This window comes from Jaculus jaculus, chromosome 15, assembly GCF_020740685.1.
Source record: "Jaculus jaculus isolate mJacJac1 chromosome 15, mJacJac1.mat.Y.cur, whole genome shotgun sequence".
NCBI classification, from domain to species: Eukaryota; Metazoa; Chordata; class Mammalia; order Rodentia; family Dipodidae; genus Jaculus; species Jaculus jaculus.
In genome coordinates this window covers 38,375,676-38,397,237 of record NC_059116.1, presented here as the reverse complement: position 1 = coordinate 38,397,237, position 21,562 = coordinate 38,375,676, and the positions used below count along the sequence as shown (strand labels likewise).

Sequence of the window (21,562 nt, the reverse complement as noted above, 5' to 3'; positions counted from 1 at the left end):
CATGGGGATTCAGAGAATTAATACTAAAAAATGTAAAATGCCTCATTGTATTTAAAATTTTTCATTAATCCCTCATTCATCGCTTCCTATTGATATAGGCTTAAAGATAGTATTTAGTAGGTATGTTAAATGCTATAAAATTAAATTATTGTTCTTCAAAAAGAAAACTGTACTATCCAGTGGCTGATGGCCAAGAGTAAAGCTAACCTGTAAGAATTTGCTATTGATTCACATACAAATTACCACAAGTAAATTTGTGTTTCACTGATTGACCAAGAGGAACAGGGAATCATATTTAATTTTATGTCAACTGCAATACTTTCAGGAAAAAATAATGTCCCATAAACAGGAAAAATATCCATACTCAAAGCCCCAGATGTTCCTTAGATTAATATATTGAAAGTAAAAACCTCTATATAAAGCACAGTAAAACACAAGACAGCATGCCATTGTGTGATAACAAAGAGACAATATTTTTCTTTTTTGGCCTGTAATCACAGTACTGTATAGACAGAGGCAGACAGCTCAGGGGTTTTCTGACTTTTCATTCTAGCCTAATTGGTGAGATCCAGACCAATTTGAGGCTCTGTTTCAGTAAAGGTGGATGGCTCCTGAGAAAGAAAGAAACTGAAGTTGGTCCTTTGTCCTCCATATTCCCGGACAACTATGTGCATCCACACAGATACAAAAACACATGAATGCATCACACACACACACCTGTACAACAAAAAAGGCTGACAGATGAAGGGACTCCAAAAACTGAAATTTAATCTGAAAGAATCAAAAATCCATAGTATACATGTACACTATTGGAAATCTAGATGATAACAATCATATAGTTTTGAGTACATGACAGACTTAACATATAAAAGAATAGAATAATTGATAGGAGTTAAAGTGCTTCAGGTATGAAATCCTGACAATGGAATAATAAATTCTCACTTTTTGAGATAATGTATAAAACCCAGATAAATGTGCTCTGGTATACTGGAAGTAGAGTGCAGTATTAATGGAAATATGTAGAAAAATGCAAAGTAAATGCAAAGGACAGTGCCTCAATTAACATATTCATGATGGAAACACATCAGATTCCAAACTCCAAGTTACTAGAAGAGATGTGGGACATAAATTACATATGGACAACTCAAAGACACATTACTAAAACCCATTCAAACAAATGTAAACTCAATATGTTGTTGTAATATTAACTAACAAGAGATGGGTATTAGCAAGGACTCATTAATGAAATATTTTTCTACAGATCACATGCATATAAATTGTAATGCCAAATATTTGTAATCCATTACTTCATAGCCTAAAATAGCAGGAATAAAATGAAGGAAGAGGAGGATGAAAAGGGAAAATAACTGTTACTGGAATTACCATTCACATCAACAACCTTACAAGAGACAAGTGTTGGCACTATTGACACATATGCTGACAAGAGGAAAACAGAATGCAATATATAAAGAAACAGAGAAAAAATTCATGTCACATAATACTTAAGACACTAAACACAGAAAGGAAAGAAAGAATACTAAGAGCTACAAGAGAAAAACAGATCATCACTGCAAAGGTAACCCATTTCAGTACATCAGATTCTGCAAATGGAAACTAAAAGCCAGAAGAGTTTGGCATTGACTATTTCAAGCTTTCAAAGGCCATTGATGTCAATCCAAAATATTATACTGGCAAAATTAGTCCTCATTATAGAAGATAAAATATCTTTCCATGGAAAATGCTGGCTTTATAAGTTTTTGAGAGCTAAACCATCCCAATAGAGAAAACTGGAATGAATACTTCATACTGCAGAGAGCAAACATACACAAAATCCTACAGAAGGGAAGAAAAACAACGATCAAAATTGCAGCAGATATAAAGCATATGAAGACAGGAAACTCAAAAGTGAAAAAGCCTTCAATTTAACTGAAATTAACTCACACCTCTCAATTATAGCACTGATCATTATTGGACTCAGCTCCCCAATCAAAAGACGCAAGTTAACAGGCTGAATCAGAAAACTGAATTCATCTATTTGCTGTCTATAAGAAGCTCACATTTATGATTAAAGATAGACACTAACTTAAGAGAAAAAAATCAAAAAAACATTCCAAGAAAATGAAAATGGGAAACAATTAGGTCCAGCTATATTACTATCTGACAAAATAGACTGTAAACAAAGAGAGATAAAGGTGACAATTTATACTTATTAAGGGAAAAATACAAGAACATTTTACCATCATAAACGTTTATGCACCAAACACAACTACACCAAAATTTTAGAGCAAAATTTATTTGATATTAAACAAATAAATATGTATACAACAATAATGTGTCACTTTAATGCCAAAACATAGTCAAGAGACTAAGTATTTAGCCAAAAACATAGAGAAACAATGGAGACAAAGAACACCATAGATCAAATGGACTTAACAGATATTTATAGAATATTCCATCAAACTTGATAGCATACACATTCTTCTCAGCAGCTCATAGAAATTTCTCTAAAGCAGATCCTACATTTTGGCATAAAGCATGCTCTCAACAAGTTCAGGAAAATTGACATAACACCCTGTATTATATCTGACTGAAATTAATGAAACTAGAAATCAAAAACAAGAGAAACAAAACAAAATATACCAATTCCTGGAGATTTAACAACACAGTATTAAAAAATGATATTAAAAAATCAATGATTTTAAAAAATCAATGATTTAAAAAACAATGATTTTAAAAACTCCTGAACAAAATGACAATGAATCACGACCTACCAAAACTTATGGACTATAATGAAGACAGCCTGAAGAGGAAAACTGATACTTCTAAATGCCCATATTTTAAAATAGAGAAATCTAAAATTAATAGCCATTCACTCTAATACTTTTGAAAAGCAAGAACAATTCAAACCCAAAATGCCAGACAAAAAGAAATAATAATAAGTACAGAAACCTTTGAACTCGTTTTTTAAACTGAAAAGTTGTTAAAACTACTGGATGATTCCTTAAAATATAAACAAGATTAATAAACTAATGGCTAAATTTATCAAAAGAAAAATAGAGAACATTATGAAAAGAGGTATTACAATAAATACTAATGAAATAGGGAGAGTCATTAAGACATACTTCAAAAACATACAGTCCTGGGCTGGAGAGATGGCTTAGCGGTTAAGCACTTGCCTGTGAAGCCTAAGGACCCCAGTTCGAGGCTCGGTTCCCCAGGTCCCACGTTAGCCAGATGCACAAGGGGGCGCATGCGTCTGGAGTTCGTTTGCAGAGGCTGGAAGCCCTGGCGCGCCCATTCTCTCTCTCTCCCTCTATCAGTCTTTCTCTCTGTGTCTGTCACTCTCAAATAAATAAATAAAAATTTAAAAAAAAAAAAAAAACATACAGTCCAAAAAATGGAAAGAGATAAAAAATAAGTAAATTTCTTGATTCATATAACCTACCTAATCTGAGTTTAGAAGATACAAAATGCACGAATGTAGGTATAACATGTAATGAGATTTAAAAAGTAATTAAAACCCTCTCAAGAAAAAAATTTCAGGCCCAGATGTATTCTCCACTGAATTCTACCACATCCTCATTGAGGAATTAAAACCACTTCTTCTCACATTATTTCCCACAATTATAAAGGAAGGAAGGGCTGGAGAGTTAGCTTAGTGTTTAAGTGCTTGCCTGTGAAGCCTAAGAACCCCAGTACCCATGTAAGTCAGATACACAAAGGTGGCACATGCATCTGGAGTTTGTTTGCAGTTGCTGAGGTTCTGATGTGCCCATTCTCTCGTTCTCTCTTTCTCTCTCTCTCTTTCTCTCTCTCTCTCCCCCCCCTCTCTCCCCCTCCCTCCTCCCTCCCTCATTCTCTCTCTCTCTCACTCTTTCTCTCCCTCCCTCTTTCTCTCTATGTCTGTCTGTCACTCTCAAATAAATAAAAAAAATAAAAAAAAAACTCTGAAAATATATCCACGATTTGATCCAGGGATACCCACTCCTGGGTACTTACCCTAAAGACTGTGCTCTTTATTACAGCGATACTTGCTGAGCAATATGTTGCTGCTCTATTCACGATCACTAAGAATTGGAATCTTCCCAGATGCCTACCTGTTGGGGTCCAGCCCTGGCTTGAAGGAGGGCCCCCGAAGACAGGTGTGAAAGGGAGCAGTGCAATAATGACTTGAAGTCAAGTTTTGGTGCAAGCTGACAGGCTAATGCTGAAGGCAGCTGAGTTTCTCCATCTCTTTTTCTCTGCTTCTCTTTTCCTCGCTTTTCCCTTGTTATCTCTCTTTTTTTTCTTTTTCCCTGTTTTTCTTTCTCTCTTTTCTCTTAGCTTCAGCTTTTTATTTTCTGATAATGTCATGCAAGAGCAAACTTCAAGAAAGGTACAGTTCCACAGAATTCATAGAAACTTTTTGGTATTTCTTTACATCAAACAATCCCATAAGTTATTTACCTCAAGTACGGTCGTCAGGCCCCTATAATGATTAACTATTTTCACACTTCCCCCATGTATGTGCGGTGAAGCACTTGCAGTTTCCTGAGCTCCTGCTTTCAATTACTACATTACAGGTAAGAGACAGAATAACCACAAAATGGGTATTCCCACCATTGACCCAATAAACCCATTTATCCCCCAAACATTTCTTTTGAATTTTCCTTTTCATGTCTCTCCAATACTTAGACTTTGGTCCCCCAATGGAACTCTTTCTGACCTTGGTTGTTTTTCCTGTAAGGATTCTTGGTAAAGAGTCATAGTTTGCTGCAATTGCCACCATTCAGAAAAATTAGTCATAGAACAATTTTAACATTGTTCCAGGAGGTTCACTGTTTACTCCTCAGTGTACTGTATTCCATGCCTGAATTTCCTTAAGGCCTTAGGGAAAATGATTATTTCTGACCCATTTTTTTTGTTTTTCCAATTCTATGCCAGAGCTTCTTTCAGATACATAGACCAACACCTCACTAACATCAATTTTTGCTGGAAAAGTGAACTTAGAGATTAGTGCACCAAGTAAAAGACAAAAACAAGACAAACATTATACAGAAAACTATAGATATCTTGTAGTGCAGAGAGCCAAAGATGTTTCTATAGAGGGGCCATTCTCCTGGTTAGTTAATTAAAAGATATAACACTTAGTAAGAGGGGCAAGGAGAAAGCTTAACTCTAAATCTGTAAGTTTTGCTTATAAATTACATGTGGAGAACTAACTGCATTGCCCCACACAGTGAGCTGTTTGTCAGTGCAACCCACAAGCCCCAAGCCAAAAAAAATTCAAGCTATTGCCAAACCACTTGTTTATAAGCCATATCTAAATGGTAAGACCCTATTGCTGAAGACACCACAGGTTGCAGTCACAGTATATGGAGAGATCATACAGAGATCAAACCAGAAGTGAGAAGGAAGGCAAATTCCTAATGGCTAGACCTAATAATGCTGGAAGGTTCTTTGTGAGCCGCTGGGTGAGAATGGTCACCAACAGCATGAACAAGCAGATCCTACCATGGACAAAATAGCCAGCCATTGCAAGATGTACACACCAGTGTAGTAGTTGCACACAGCCTATGGAGGTAAACAAATGCTCTCTGGCTGGATCTGAGGTCTGTCCTGTGGAAGGGAGCTCATTCCTGCTTCTGAGAACCTAGTGAAAGTCCTATGAGTAGAGAGATGTTACATCCTAGAGATGATAGACCTCTATTCTCTGAATAATGTGAGAAAGTACACCTGTCAAAAATGTTTTAAGTAACTATGCTTATGCCTTTTGACCCTTGCTGAACTCATCCTTGGTTAGAAAACCTGCTTTATACACATGGAACAGATAGTGGGAAAACTTAAAATTCATCAGTAGGTCATGGGGAAAAAAGCCATCTGTATAGCACAAAATGAGTCATCTCTATTGTATCTGTCAGGTCCAGGAGATATTACAGAGGAAAGTTAAAGGTATCTTAATTGGAAAATAAACATCACAATTTTTCAATTTATTTGAGAGTGACAAACAGAGAGAAAAAGGGGGAAGGAGAATGTGCACACCAGGGCCTCCAGCCACTGCAAATGAACTCCAGATGAATGCGCCTCCTTGTACATCTAGCTAACATGGGTCCTGGGGAATCGAGCCTTGAACTGGGGTCCTTAGGCTTCACAGGGAAGTGCTACATCACAAAGTTTTATACAGTAATCATTAATTCGGTCCTGATTTTCCTGTAGTTTGCAATTAAGAATATACCATCAACTTGGTCACTGGCATGCCAATATTTTGCCATGTTTCTCAAGAATGATAACTCCAGGATCAATCCATTGACAAACTAATTATCTGCTCAGAACAATGTTCATGTTTAGTATTAAAAGAATAAAGAATCCCCTACACCATCATATGGTAAAGATGTAATAATCTTATAAATGATTATCAGAATGGTAGCATTTACCTTCTCATTGCTGGGACAAAGCACAAATTGGAACAAGCTTATGAAAGGAAAGGGTTTATTTTGGCACAAAGTTTTTAGAGGAAGTTTCAGCATGGTAGAGAAACATATTAAGCATTGATAGCAAGGCATTACATCAGCTGGGAGGAAGCAAGAGCGATGCAGCTAACACAAGCAAGAGAGGCTGGATGATAAAATCCCATGGCCCACACAAGTCTCACACCTCCTCTGGCAAGACTGTCCCTGAAGTCCACACCAGCAGGATATTAAGTGTGAGGCATAATCAAAACACTGGAGGCAATGAGGGCCACTCCACATTCAAACGATCATCCTTTGATCTCTAGCAAAGTGGAGACTGCAAGGACAGGCCCAAAAACATTCCTGCCCCTTACTTAGGGGCCCAGTTACCCTAGCTGACTAACAAAACTACCTGACTCTCTCCCTGGGACTAAAGGTGTGAGCTATCATGCCTGCTTCTAAAACTGCTTTCAGGAATCTGGAAGTTTCCATAAATGGCATAACATAGTTCCTCCAAACCCAAATGTGTTCCCAGCCTCATTTTCATGTTCAGTGCTCTAAAGGCAACCAGAGAGGATATTGATATTGATATTTATCACAGTACAGAGTCTACTTATTATTTCATTACCAATTGTTTGTGACATTTTGTAAGTCAAACTAATATTATTTTATATTTTTCTTTGATTTTTTTAAGGTAGGGTTTCATTCTACCACAGCTGACTTAAAATTTATGATATAATCTCAGGGTGGCCTTGAACTCACAGTGATCCTCCTACCTCAGCTTCCTGAGAGCTGGGATTGAAGACATGTACCTCCACACCCAGCTAACAAACTAATATTATAAAACCATAATGCTATTTTTAAATAACTGTGCAATGTCATGTACTTTACCAGTTGCTTTTTGGCACTGAATGTGCATAGTAAGGAAGAACTGTAAAATCAAAGGGCATTCCCTACATCATGCATGCAGTCATGGCATGTGGGCCTTTCCAATCATGGAATGATGCGTATCTTTTAGGTACATGCTTTTCTGAAGAACATGCACTTTATTAGCCCTATTGGAGGTATAGTGAATATGAACCAGAAAGGACAAGTAAGTGATGAGTATGATGTTCTCAACATTTGGAATTTCCCCCATGGTACTGATCTGAAGGTGAAAATATGACAGTTTTCCCCACATTTTCCATATGGTCAATACTTGTATTTATCTGAAGACATGCCAGAGTGGGCCACAGGAAGTAGACAGGTGGGTTTTCCTGCTACACTGATTTACACTAGATATTAATGACCATGCTCTTGTGGAATGTGTATCTCCTCATCATACATTGATTCCTAGATATATTTTATAAATTTTTTAATATTTTACAAAAACTATAATATTCATTAAATTGTTTTCATATGCTTACATAAAGATATTATACAACATAGAAAAATTACTATGATCATCAAGCAATAAAATAAATTTTTCATGGTCCAACCTGCTAAAATTGTCTGGTTTGAGAGGAGTATCTTAGATTTCTTTCCTTGACGCATATCAGGATTCCTCAGATCCTGCCTTCAATGTGCAGTGTGCCATGCTGACCTGGGTTCAGGAAATCCCATCAGGAGGGACAAGCAGCCTGCTGCTTTGATTACTACCAGTGCCCAAAAAATGAGATTTCCAGTGAGACAGGTAACTGCATGCAAGAAAAAAAATCATACCTCAGATTGACTATCTTCTGTAACACATGTGAGGATTTCAAGTGTCCTGGAAGGAAACTGAAGAGAAGAAAATCAGCCAGGTATGGTGGCACACATGTTTAATCCCAGCACTTGGGAGGCAGAGGTAGGAAGACTGCCATGAGTTGGAGGCCACTCTGAGAGTACATAGTGAATTCCAGGTCATCCTGAGTGATTTAAGGTGTGAGCCATCACTTCAAGCAATTAAGACTTTTACTATGACTCTGAATGTGTTGACACAGGGAGTATTAAGATAACTGAGCTATTTCATATGTGAGAGGTAACAGAAAGTAACAATGGCTCCTAGGTGTCCTTCACCATACATGTGAGATCAATAAACTTTGAGTCATGTATTCAGGACAATCCACTTATATTGCTGTCAATGGCAACAAAGCATTAACACTTTTCAAACATGCTGCTCATACTTATGTGAGACATCAGTGACACATGAAAACTGGAGCTGTACTGATGAGTCTTTGCTCTCTACCTCAGACATGGTGCAGTGTGTGAAGTGTCCAGATGATCAGTATGCCAATGTAGAGCAAACCCACTGCCTGCAGAGATCTGTGACCTATCTGGCTTATGCAGACCCCTTGGGGATCACTCTATCCTGCCTGGCCCTGGCCTTCTCAGCACTCACATGTCTTGTCCTTGGGGTGTTTTGGAAGCACCAAGACACTCCCATCGTGAAGGCCAATAACCGCACCCTCAGCTACATCCTGCTCATCTCCCTCAACTGCTGTTTCCTCTGCTCCTTGCTCTTCATTGGACGTCCCAACACTGTTACCTGCATCCTGCAGCAGATGACATTTGGAGTTCTCTTCACTGTGGCTGTCTCCACTGTCTTGGCCAAAACAGTTACTGTGGTCCTGGCCTTCAAGGTCACCACTCCAGGAAGAAGGACGAGGTGGCTGCTGGTATCAGGGGCACCTAACTTCATCATTCCCACCTGATCCAAATTACTCTCTGTGCTGTGTGGCTGGGAACATCTCCTCCCTTCATTGACACAGATGCACACTCTGAACATGGACACAACATCAGTGTCTGCAACAAGGGCTCAGTCACTGTCCTCTACTGCATCCTGGGATTCCTGGGATCTCTGGCCATAGTGAGCTTCACTGTGGCTTTCTCGGCCAGGAATCTGCCTGACACCTTCAATAAAGCCAGGTTCCTGACCTTCAGCATGCTGGTGTTCTGCAGTGTGTGGGTCACCTTCCTCCCTGTCTACCAAAGCAGCCAAGGGAAATTCATGGTGGCTGTGGAAGTCTTTTCAATCATGGCTTCCAGTGCTGGTCCATTGGGCTACATCTTTGTCCCCAAGTGCTACATTATTTGACTACGACTAGATAGAAATTCTCTTCCCAAGGTCACATATAAAATCAATTCTTGAAAGTATCTTTCCTTACAATTTAAACTAAGGTTACTATAGAGACTGAAGACATCATAGCATTACTTTTTAATCCAAATTAGTTTTTTGCACCCCCACACAAGTGAGTTTCATTTGTTCTCAATGTTAGCTATGTATCATATGAGTGGTTTAACATGAGTTACTTAGACAAGTCAAATCTTGTATCAGAAAGACAATGATTGATAAGGAGTTTTAAAGAAGAATTTTAACATAGGGACATGACCTATCCATGAATCTGAAGTTGGGCTCAGTCTCAATGGTTACCCATAAGATGATGACTATAATGATTCCTATTGAGAAAGAATATTGTATGAGATTAAATGAGGGCTTGAATTCTGCAAATCTTGTTATGGTCCTATACTTTATGAGAAAAGCACATTATTCAAATATTGAAACCATGGAGAAAGGAAATCATTATTAAATTGATCTCATTGCTTACAATTGTTCTTTAATTGGCTGACCATCATAAATAACTGGTGCAGCTATGACACTGTCATGAAGTAAATCCTTGCATTTTGCTTACAAATTTGTTAACATGGGATAGTAATGGTTATGTATATGTGTGTGTCACTGTGAATATTATAAATGTTTCCCAGTATTAGTGGCTATGGTTTGAGGTCACTTGTCTCCCAAGAGTCCTTTAGAGGAGACCTACTTCTCAGTATGACTGTTGAGGTTCAGCCATTAAGAAGTGTGCCTTACTGGGTGCTGTAACCATCCCTCCCTCACTCAGCTTTCCAATCTCACCTTGAAGTTTGCACTCACATGCATTCCCACTGCTATAATAACCTTCATCATGAGTTCAGCATCCATTGCAACATGCAACAGACTGAGAAATACTATTGGGACACTTGACTCCCAAGTAGAATCAATACCTAATGTAAAGCAAAGTGGACTGCAAATGTGAGAGTGTTTGAGGGTTTGGGGGGAGTCACACAGGTTTATGGACCCAAATTTGTGTATCTGTTCTATTTATAATGAAAAATTGATACAAATGAACTCAAGCAGGATAAATTATGAATTATTAAGTTTATTTAGGGAAAAATCACAAATTTGGGCTTATTTTAGGGATATTGGTATCTAAGAAAAAGGCTAGATCAGAGTCATCATCACATGGGAAGTATGAAACATGCTCTCATGTGGAAAACACTATATATTTTATAATTTTTTTTTATTTTTATTAACATTTTCCATGATTATAAAATATATCCCATGGTAATTCCCTCCCTCCCCACCCCCACGCTTTCCCATTTGAAATTCCATTCTCCATCATATTACCTCCCCATTACAATCATTGTAATTACATATATACAATATCAACCTATTAAGTATCCTTCTCCCTTCCTTTCACCACACTTTATGTCTCCTTTTCAACTTACTGGCCTCTGCTACTAAGTATTTTCATTCTCACGCAGAAGCCCAGTCATCTGTAGCTAGGATCCACATATGAGAGAGAACATGTGGCGCTTGGCTTTCTGGGCCTGCATTACCTGACTTAGTATAATACTTTCCAGGTCCATCCATTTTTCTGCGAATTTCATAACTTCATTTTTCTTTACCGCTGAGTAGAACTCCATTGTATAAATGTGCCACATCTTCATTATCCACTCATCTGTTGAGGGACATCTAGGCTGGTTCCATTTCCCAGCTATTATAAATTGAGCAACAATAAACATGGTTGAGCATGTACTTCTAAGGAAATGAGATGAGTCCTTTGGATATATGCCTAGGAGTGCTATAGCTGGGTCATATGGTAGATCAATCTCTAACTGTTTTAGGAACCTCCACACTGTTTTCCACAATGGCTGGACCAGATTGCATTCCCACCAGCAGTGCAGAAGGGTTCCTTTTTTTTCCACATCCCCGCCAACATTTATGATCATTTGTTTTCATGATGGTGGCCATTCTGACAGGAGTGAGATGGAATCTCAGTGTAGTTTTAATCTGCATTTCCCTGATTACTAGTGACGTAGAACATTTTTTTAGATGCTTATATGCCATTCGTATTTCTTCCTTTGAGAACTCTCTATTTAGCTCCATAGCCCATTTTTTGATTGGCTTGTTTGATTCCTTATTATTTAACTTTTTGAGTTCTTTGTATATCCTAGATATTAATCCTCTATCAGATATATAGCTGGCGAAGATTTTTTCCCATTCTGTAGGTTGCCTCTTTGCTTTTTTCACTGTGTCCTTTGCGGTGCAAAATCTTTGTAATTTCATTAGGTCCCAGTGGTTAATCTGTGGTTTTATTGTCTGAGCAATTGGGGTTGTATTCAGAAAGTCTTTGCCAAGACCAATATGTTGAAGGGTTTCCCCTACTTTTTCCTCTAGCAGTTTCAAAGTTTCCGGTCTGATGTTAAGGTCTTTAATCCATTTGGACTTAATTCTTGTGCATGGCGAGAGAGAAGAATCTATTTTCATCCTTCTGCAGATATATATCCAGTTTTCAAAACACTATTTGTTGAAGAGGCTGTCTCTTCTCCAATGAGTATTTTTGGCATTTTTATCGAATATCAGGTGGCTATAACTACGTGGGCTTACATCTGGGTCCTCTATTCTGTTCCACTTATCTACATGTCTGTTTTTGTGCCAGTACCATCCTGTTTTTGTTACTATGGCTCTGTAGTATAGGTTACAATCAGGTATGGTGATACCACCAGCCTCCTTTTTGTTGCTCAGTATTATTTTAGATATTCGAGGTTTTTTGTGATTCCAAATGAATTTTTGGATTGTTTTTTCTATTTCCATGAAGAAAGCCTTTGGAATTTTGATAGGGATTGCATTAAATGTGTAGATTGCTTTAGGTAAGATTGCCATTTTCACGATATTGATTCTTCCAAGCCAGGAACAAGGGATGTTTCTCCACTTTCTAGTGTCTTCTGCAATTTCTTGCTTGAGTGTTTTAAAGTTCTCATTGTATAGATTCTTTACTTCCTTGGTTAGGTTTATTCCAAGGTATTTTATTTTTTTTGATGCAATTGTGAATGGGAGTGATTCTCTGATTTCATCCTCTGTGTGTTTGTTGTCAGCATATATGAAGGCTACTGATTTCTGTGTATTTATTTTGTATCCTGCTACATTGCTGTAGGTTTTGATCAACTCTAACAGCTTGCTAGTAGAGTCTTTAGGGTCCTTTATGTATAGAATCATGTCATCTGCAAATAATGATAACTTGATCTCTTCCTTTCTAATTTGTATCCCTTTTATGTGTGTCTCTTGCCTTATTGCTATGGCTAAGACTTCCAAAACTATATTAAATAAAAGTGGGGACAGTGGACACCCTTGTCTTGTTCCTGATTTTAGTGGAAAAGCTTCCAGTTTTTCCCCATTTAGTAATATGTTGGCTGTAGGCTTGTCATAAATAGCCTTTATTATATTGAGATATGTTCCTTCTATTCCCAGTCTCTGTAGGACTTTTATCATGAAGGGATGTTGGATTTTGTCAAATGCTTTCTCTGCGTCTAATGAGATGATCATGTGATTTTTGTCCTTCAAACCGTTTATGTAATGTATTACATTTATAGATTTGCATATGTTGAACCATCTCTACATTCCTGGGATAAAGCCTACTTGGTCAGAGTGAATGATCTTTTTGATATACTCTTATATTCTGTTTGCCAATATTTTGTTGAGAATTTTTGCATCTATGTTCATGAGGGAGATTGGTCTGTAATTTTCTTTTTTTGCTCTATCTTTGCCTGGTTTTGGTATCAGGGTGATGCTGGCCTCATAGAAGGAGTTTGGTAGAATTCCTTCTTTTTCTATTTCCTGGAAAAGCTTAAGAAGCAATGGTGTTAGCTCTTCCTTAAAAGTCTGGTAAAATTCAGCAGTGAATCCATCCAGGCCTGGGCTTTTTTTAGTTGGGAGATTATTGATAACTGTTCGAATCTCCATGTTTGTTATAGGTCTATTTAAGTGATTAATCTCATTTTGATTTAATTTAGGTAGGTCATATAGATCAAGGAAATCATCCATTTCTTTCAGATTTTCATACTTTGTGGAGTATATGCTTTTATAGTATGTCCCTATGATTTTTTGAATTTCTCTGGAATCTGTTGTGATGTTACCTGTTCATCTCTGATTTTATTAATTTGTGTCTCTTCTCTCTTTCTTTTGGTCAGATTTGCTAAGGGTTTATCAATCTTGTTTATCCTTTCAAAGAACCAACTCTTTGTTTCATTAATTCTTTGGATTGTTCTTTTTGTTTCTATTTCATTAATTTCTGCCCTAATCTTTATTATTTCTTCCCGTCTACTGATTTTTGGTTTGCCTTGTTCTTCTTTTTCCAAGGCTTTAAGGCGAAGCATTAGGTCGTTTACTTGCGACCTTTCTAATTTCTTAATATAGGCACTTAAGGCTATAAATTTACCTCTTAGAACTGCCTTCATTGTGTCCCAGAGATTTTGGTATGTTGTGTTCTCATTATCATTTGACTCTTTGATTTCCTTTTTGATTTCTTCATTGACCCACTCATCATTTAGTAGCATATTTTTTAGTTTCCATGATTTTGTGTATGCTCTATAGCCTTTCTTGCTACTGATTTGTAGTTTAATTCCATTGTGGTCAGATAGAATGCAAGGAATTATTTCAATTTTCCTGAATTTGTTAAGATTTGCTTTGTGTCCTAATATATGGTCTATTTTAGAGATTGTTCCATGTGCTGCTGAAAAGAATGTATATTCTGCAGCCTTTGGATGAAATGTCCTGTATATATCTGTTAGGTCCATTCCTTCTATGACCTCATTTAGTCCAGATGCCTCTCTGTTTATTCTTTCCCTGGATGACCTGTCAATTGATGAGAGTGGGGTGTTAAAGTCACCCACCACCACTGTGTTTGGTGTTATCTGTGACCTTAGTTCTAATAGTGTTTGTTTGATGAATTTGGGAGCCCCCATGTTAGGTGCATATATGTATAGGATTGTAATGTCCTCCTGTTGGAGTGTGCCCTTAATCAATATAAAGTGACCCTCCTTATCTTTCTTGACTAACGTCGGACTAAAGTCTACCCTGTCTGATATTAGGATACCAACCCCTGCTTGTTTTCTAGGCCCATTTGCTTGAAACACCGTCTTCCAACCTTTCACCCTAAGAAAATGTCTATCCTTTGTAGAAAGGTGAGTTTCTTGGAGACAACAAATTGTAGGATCCTGCTTTTTAACCCAGTCTGCAAATCTATGTCTTTTCGTTGGGGCATTGAGACCGTTGATATTAAGAGATATTATTGAAAGGTGTGTATTTATGTTTGCCATTTTGTGTGTGTGTGTGTGTGTTTCTGGTTCTACCTGTGCTCTCTTCTGTTAACTGGTATTTGAGTATAGCTTGTTTTTTCTAGGTTCCTTATATGTGTGCTTTTCCTTTTGTTCAGCATGGAGGATTCTATCAAGTATTTTCTGTAGAGCTGGTTTTGTCTTCAAATACTCCTTTAACCTGCTTTTGTCATGGAATGTCTTTATTTCTCCATCTATTTGAATGGATAACTTTGCAGGATAAAGTAACCTTGGTTGACAGTTGTTATCTTTCAGAACTTGGAATATATCACTCCAAGCCCTTCTGGCTTTAAAAGTTTGTGTTGAATAATCTGCTGTAATCCTGATGGGCTTGCTTTTGTAGGTAACTTGATTTTTCTCTCTAACTGCTTTCAATATTTTTTCTTTGGTGTGTGTGTTTGGAAGTTTGATTATAATATGGCGAGGAGAGGTTCTTTCTGGGTTTTGTCTGGCTGGGGTTCTAAAGGCTTCCTGTATCTGTATTGGCACCTCTTTCCCAATTTGGGGGAAATTTTCCTCTATGATTTTGTTGAAGATGCCTACTATGCCTCTGGAGTGGACTTCTTCTCCTTCTACTATGCCCTGAATTCTTATATTGGATCTTTTTCATAGTGTCCCGAATATCTTGAAATTCCCACTCATACTTTTCTATAAGTTTGTCTTTCTCTTTGTTGGACTGCATTAGGTCTGCCACCTGGTCTTCTAGCTTAGATATTCTGTCCTCTCCCTCATCCATCCTACTGGTGAGATTTTCTACAGTTTTTTATTTCATTAACTGTGTTCTTCATTGCTAGTAATTCTGACTGGTTTTTCTTTATTATTTCTATTTCCCTATTTATGTCTTGTATTGCCTTCTTTATTTCATTAAATTGGTGTCCTGCCTCTTCTTTGATTCCTTTGATTTCCTCTTTGATTTCTTCTTTGATTGTTTTCATGTGTTCTTTGACCTCTTTGAAGATATTTATAATTATTCTTTTGAACTCTTTCTCAGGCATTTCCTCTAACTCTTTCTCACTGGAGGACATTTCTGATGCATTAATACTTTTAGGTGGATTTATATCGTCTTGCTTTTTAGTGTTTTTTGTATTATAATGTATATATTTTTGCATCTTGGATTAAGTTAAGGCTTGGATTTTCTAGCTAGCTGTGTATTCTTAGCTGTATCAATTGATTTGATGTAATATATTTTTCAGGGTAGGACCTTAAGGTGTTAGGTGTGGCTCTTAAGACTCTCAGAGTATCTACAAAGATGTTCTTAGGGGTTGAGTTTCCCTGCTATAGGAGTATTCAAGCAGGCTGAGTGGAATAAAATACAGGTAGATTCTAAAATTTAACTAAACACTGTACACATTCAATCAAAAACAGCCCCGAGTATGTATGCAAGAGTAGTTATTATAATGACCAGATCCTCTATCAACAAAGAGGTTTCGATTTCTGGTCTGTTGTGGGATCCAAGTCAGCTTGTGACCAAGTGAGACCCTTCCCTGGTGCAATCCCAGTTACCTTGGGTGATTTTGGTCTCAGTCAAGTTGCTGCCTGGGTCGTCGGGCTGCTGTTCTGATTTCTGGAGCTGGGCACTTGCTTTTCTTATGGGGCAAACTGAGCCGCTGCTGCTGCCTCTGCTGCTGCTGTAGCTGCCACTGCTGGAGCCACCACTGCTGCTGAAGCTGCTGCTGCTGTGTCCACTGCCGCTGCTCCCCCTGAAGCTGCTGCCGCCGAGTCTGCCACTGCTGCCACTCCTGGGTCTGCTGCTGCTGGGGCCGCTGTTACCGGTGCTGGAGCCGCTGATGTTGCTGCCGAACTCTGCTCCTGCTTGGGTCCCGTTGTCAGCCCAAGTTGGCGTGGCCGGGTCCCGGGCCGCTGCTCTGTTCGCTGGAGCTGGGCTCAGGCGGTGGGGGAGGGGAGGGAGCCGCTGCTGCTCTGGTTCTCTCACTGTTCCACATGTTCTTCTACCTCGCGGTCTGCTCCTCCGCTGCTCGCTGCCGCTCTCCCCTCACATTTCCCGAGTTGCGGAGAGCGTGGTGTGAGGGGAAAATCCCGCACCTGGCTTTTCCTGTGGCTCGAGCCGAGTCTGGCTGCTTTCTGCTGCGCCGCGGCCGCGGTGGTTGGCCGAGCTGCCGGAGCCACTTTTCCCGCCTGTGCAGGCTCTGGATGCTCTATAACTCTTCTACTTCGCTGCTGCCGCTTCAATTTCCTATACACCTCTCTTTTTAGTAAAAGTGTGTATTTTGCTGAGTTTTTTTGGCCTTTTTCCCCCCTAGGCTGCTTTGGCATGGTACCTACGCCGCCATCTTAACCAGAAGTTGATCCCCTGTATATTTTATAATTTAAGAAAAATTGTTTTTTAAGGGAAATACTGGTATAGAGCCACAAACATGTAGATAGGAGTTCATGAAAGCCATGTAAGAAGACTGAAGCTTTCAAGAAAAGACTGGAGTGGAGGCACAGCACATGGAGAATAGAATGGAGAAGCTTGTGCATGGAAAATTAGGAGAAACACACATAGTATCCACCTTATGTTTCCCCATGGAAGAAAGTGAAGAGGGGAAATGGTGGGAGCCTAAGAAAAATAACTGAGTGACAAATACCAAAGGAGAGACCAAGAAATTTAGATGACACATCTTAATGTAGAAATAGAGTTGTACCCATGATTGTCCTAAATTTAGAGACACAGGTAACAGGAGTATGATTAAAGTGAGAAATTATCCCACACTGAAAAGTAGAAGCAAGTATGAAAGTTCCTCCAGACCAAGAAACAGCATTGTATTCTAATGGCTGGGTGAGGGGACCAAATTCACACTTATTCCTCTGGTCTGAGCAAGGAGAGGCAGGCAGAGAGAGAATCCAGAGAGAGGGACAGGAAGAAGACCAAAGTCTTCATAGTACAAAGAATGTATTCTTTTGTCAGATTCAGGAGGAGAAGACCCAATTGCTTTGTAGATTTGGAGGGAAGACCTCTGGGCTAGCTCACCTAGACTATCTATCTAGGTAGCATGCTATACTGTGGGAATCAGGGAGGGCACTATAGATCAGTCTTATCAGACACAAGTTTTTTTTCCTGCCAACATTACTAGCTTGTACCAGAGAAAAGTGGCATGTGGGATGGCATCATCTGGGTCTCTCTGGGCCTCAATTTCTAACTGAAAATGTCTCACAGAAATGAGCTTTTTCTGATTCTCCTCCAAGAGGGTACAGCTAGCTTTGAAAATGAGGAGGGATTATGGAACCCAGAACATGTAACAGATTATAAATTAGGCCAATCAAGTTAGGCTGTCTAGTGATGAAATGTGCTATATGAGCTATGGGGGAAAATGGCCAAAAGAAGTCTGAGAAATCAGAGGTCTAAGCTACTCAGAAGCAAACACCCTGACCCTGTGTACACATGCATTTTCCAAATTTCATTGTTTATTATCACTAAAGGGAATTTGATTGTGTGTAGATACCATAACTACTTTATCCATTCATCAGTTAAATAGCATCTGAGATGATTCCATTTCAAAACTAATATGAATAAAGCAGCAACAATTATATGTGTGCAAATTTATCTATAATAAAGGTTGTAACTTTAGGTCATATGCCTCTGGATCAAATGATACATACAATTTTAGTTTTTTATTTATTTTTATTAACAAGAAAATTTGTTGTATGGTCAAATCATAATGAGAAACTTCCATGCTAATTTCTATAGAACAAGCTTTCTTTCCTGAACCTCACCTCCTAGCCCCCCAAAACAGTGAATGACCATTGTCTTTTCACACTTGACAGGACTTTTCATTTGATTTTTTTTATTATATCCATTTTGACTCATGTCAGATGGAATCTCCATATAGTTATAATTTGTATATCCTGGAAAGCTAAAGAACTGGAACTTTATTTAGATGTTTATTGTCCATATGTATTTCTTTGAAAATTCTCAGCTCAGTCTTAATGCCATTTTGTGACTAGGCAGATGGATGTTTTTATTTCTTACTTATTATATTTTTGGTACATTCTGTATATTAAATCTCAATCAGATGTATAGCTGGTGAAAATTTTCTACAGACTTGTAGGTTTTCTCCTACTGTGGTGGTTTGATTCAGGTGCCCCTCATAAACATAGGTGTTGTGAATGCTAGGTTCCCAGCTGATGGAGATTTAGGAGTTAATGCCTCCTAGACGCAGGGTATTGTTGGGAGTGGGCTTATCTGTATGATAGCTAATTTCCCCATGCCAGTGTTTGGCACACTCTCCTGCTGCTGTTGTCCACATTATGTTGGCCAAGGGGTGATGTCTATTCTCTGCTCATGCCATTATTTTCACTTGACATCATGGAGCTTTCCCTTGAATCTGTAAGCAAAAATAAACATTTTTTTCCCTACAAACTGCTATTGGTCAGGTGATTTCTAAAAGCAAAGTGAACCTTACTGCAACAGTAAAGTGGCACCAAGGAGTGGGACTGCTGCTAGACAACTGACTGTGTGGCTTTGGCCTTTTGAAACTGATTTTCAAGAGGAATATGGAAGGATTGAAACCTTGGCCTAAGAGATGCCTTGCAGTGTTGTAAGTACAGATTAGAGTTGAAAGACATGAATGCAGTAAAAACTATGGGCTGTGAGGTTTGGCTTATGAGGGTGAGAAAGAGGTTTGCTTGGACTGGGCTGGAAGCAGTTTGTGTGAGAGGCTTGCTGTTTTGCCTATGTCCTGAAAACTTGCACAGTGTTGCAGTGCATTGAAACAGACTGGTGTGTGCAGAGAGATACTGGACAGAAAGAAATATTTAGGTGAAACTGCTGCCTGTTCCGCTGTCATTGTGTAAGAGATTACAACCATTGAGATTGGGCCAGCTGACTTGCACTGCGACAAAAGAAAGAATGTAAACTCTTTTCAGGGGACCTGAATGCTCAAGGAGTGTCCTGTTATTCAAAGTCTGCTTTATTCCCTGTCCCCTAGATTGACAAATTGGCATCCTACCTGGTACTAAGGAGTATAAGAAATGCAGGATAGCATCATTGAATTTGCAACATGGTCTTGTGTTTTGGAAATGGCCATGGGCAGTGTGAAGCAGGTTGCTAGATGCCTGCACGGAGACCCAGTGGAGCTGTAAGGATGAAACTTGTGTTACAATGGGAATCCCATGGAGATGTTGGGATCACAAGATGGCTGCTAAGGAAAGCTGCCAGCCCCAGATGAAGTTTTCCAGAATTGTGAGTAGCCTAGTTGGAGGGGCAGAATTGGAACTTCAGAGACTAGTTGCTGGTTAGAATTACCAGACTTGGAGATTTGTCACTGATTAGAGTTGTGGGACTTGGAGCTACAAAGTTTTATGTTTGCCTTGTATTGGTTGAATATTTCTTTGCTATGCCCAATGCCATCTTTTGCAGTGTGAATGTTTGTTCTGTGCCATTATGGGTTTTGGGGGGATTTTTTTGGTATTATGGCTCAGTTAAAAGGCCTTAGACTCTGAGAATGTTTGAATATCATTGAGATTAATAGAAATTATAGAGACTCTTAATGTTAGACTGAGTGAATTGCATTTTTTTAAAAAAAAATTTATGTTTTATTTATTTATTTGAGAGGGACAGACAAAGAGAGAATGAGGCTGAGAGAGAGAGAGAGAGAATGGGTGCGCCAGGGCCTCCAGCCACTGCAAACGACCTCCAGACTCGTGCGCCCCCTTGTGCATCTGGCTAATGTGGGTCCTGGGGAATTGAGCCTTGAACCAGGGTCCTTAGGCTTCACAGGCAAGTGCTTAACCACTAAGCCATCTCTCCAGCCCATGAATTGCATTTTATATCATGTATGGTTATAAGTTTATGGAGTCCAGGGGCTGAATGTGGTTGTTTGATTCAGGTGTCCCCCAAAAACCTTAGGTGTTCTGAATGCTAGGTTCCTAGCTGTTGGAGATTTGGGAGTTAATGCCTCCTGGAGGCAATGTACTGTTGGGTGCAGGCTTGTGGTATTATAGCCAGTTTCCCCTTGCCAGTGTTTGGCACACTCTCTTGTTATTGTTGCCCACCTTATGTTGGCCAGGAAATGATGTCCACCCTCTGATCATGCCATTGTTTTCCCCTGACATCATGGAGCTTCCCCTCGAGTCTATAAGCCAAAGTAAACCCTTTTTCCCACACGCTGCTCTTGGTCAGGTGACTTCTGTCAGCATTGCAAATCTGGCTGCAACACCTACTCTCTTTAAGATTTGCATAGGTATACAATTGCTTTTTGTTGTCATGTGATCCTAATGGTTGAAAGTCTTATTCCCTGAGGTATTGAGATTTTATTCAGAATATCTTTGAAATGCATGTATCTTGGAACATTCTCCCTACATTTCATTCTGACCATTTTTCTCTTTTATATCTTATTTTTAGGTCCTTGATACCCTTGAGGTTGATTTTTTTTTTTTTTTGGAGGTAAGAAGATATTATCTGTTTTACTTCTTCCACATTGATTATCCAGTTTCTCCAGCACTGTTTGTTGGAAAGCTGTCTTTTCTCAAGCATAAATTTTGCCTCTTTGTCAAAGACCAGGGAGATACAATTATTAGGATGTACATTTGAAGCAGGAGAGATGGATGGATTATCAGTTAAGGTGCTTGCCTGCAAAGCCTAAAGACCTATGTTCAACTCTCCATATCCCACATGAGCCAGGGGCACAAAGGTGAGGCAAGTGCAAGGTCACACATGCCCACTGGGTGGCACAGGTGTCTGGAGATTGGTTGCAGTGGCTCTGGTGTGCTAATATTCTCTCTCTCTCTCTCTCTCTCTC

General features: G+C 38.9%; 1 pseudogene; it reads left to right on the top strand.

The window, feature by feature from the left end:
• Positions 1-9,537, top strand: part of LOC123455044 — a 93,724-nt pseudogene extending 84,187 nt beyond the window's left edge.
• The last annotated feature ends 12,025 nt before the right edge of the window (positions 9,538-21,562 follow it).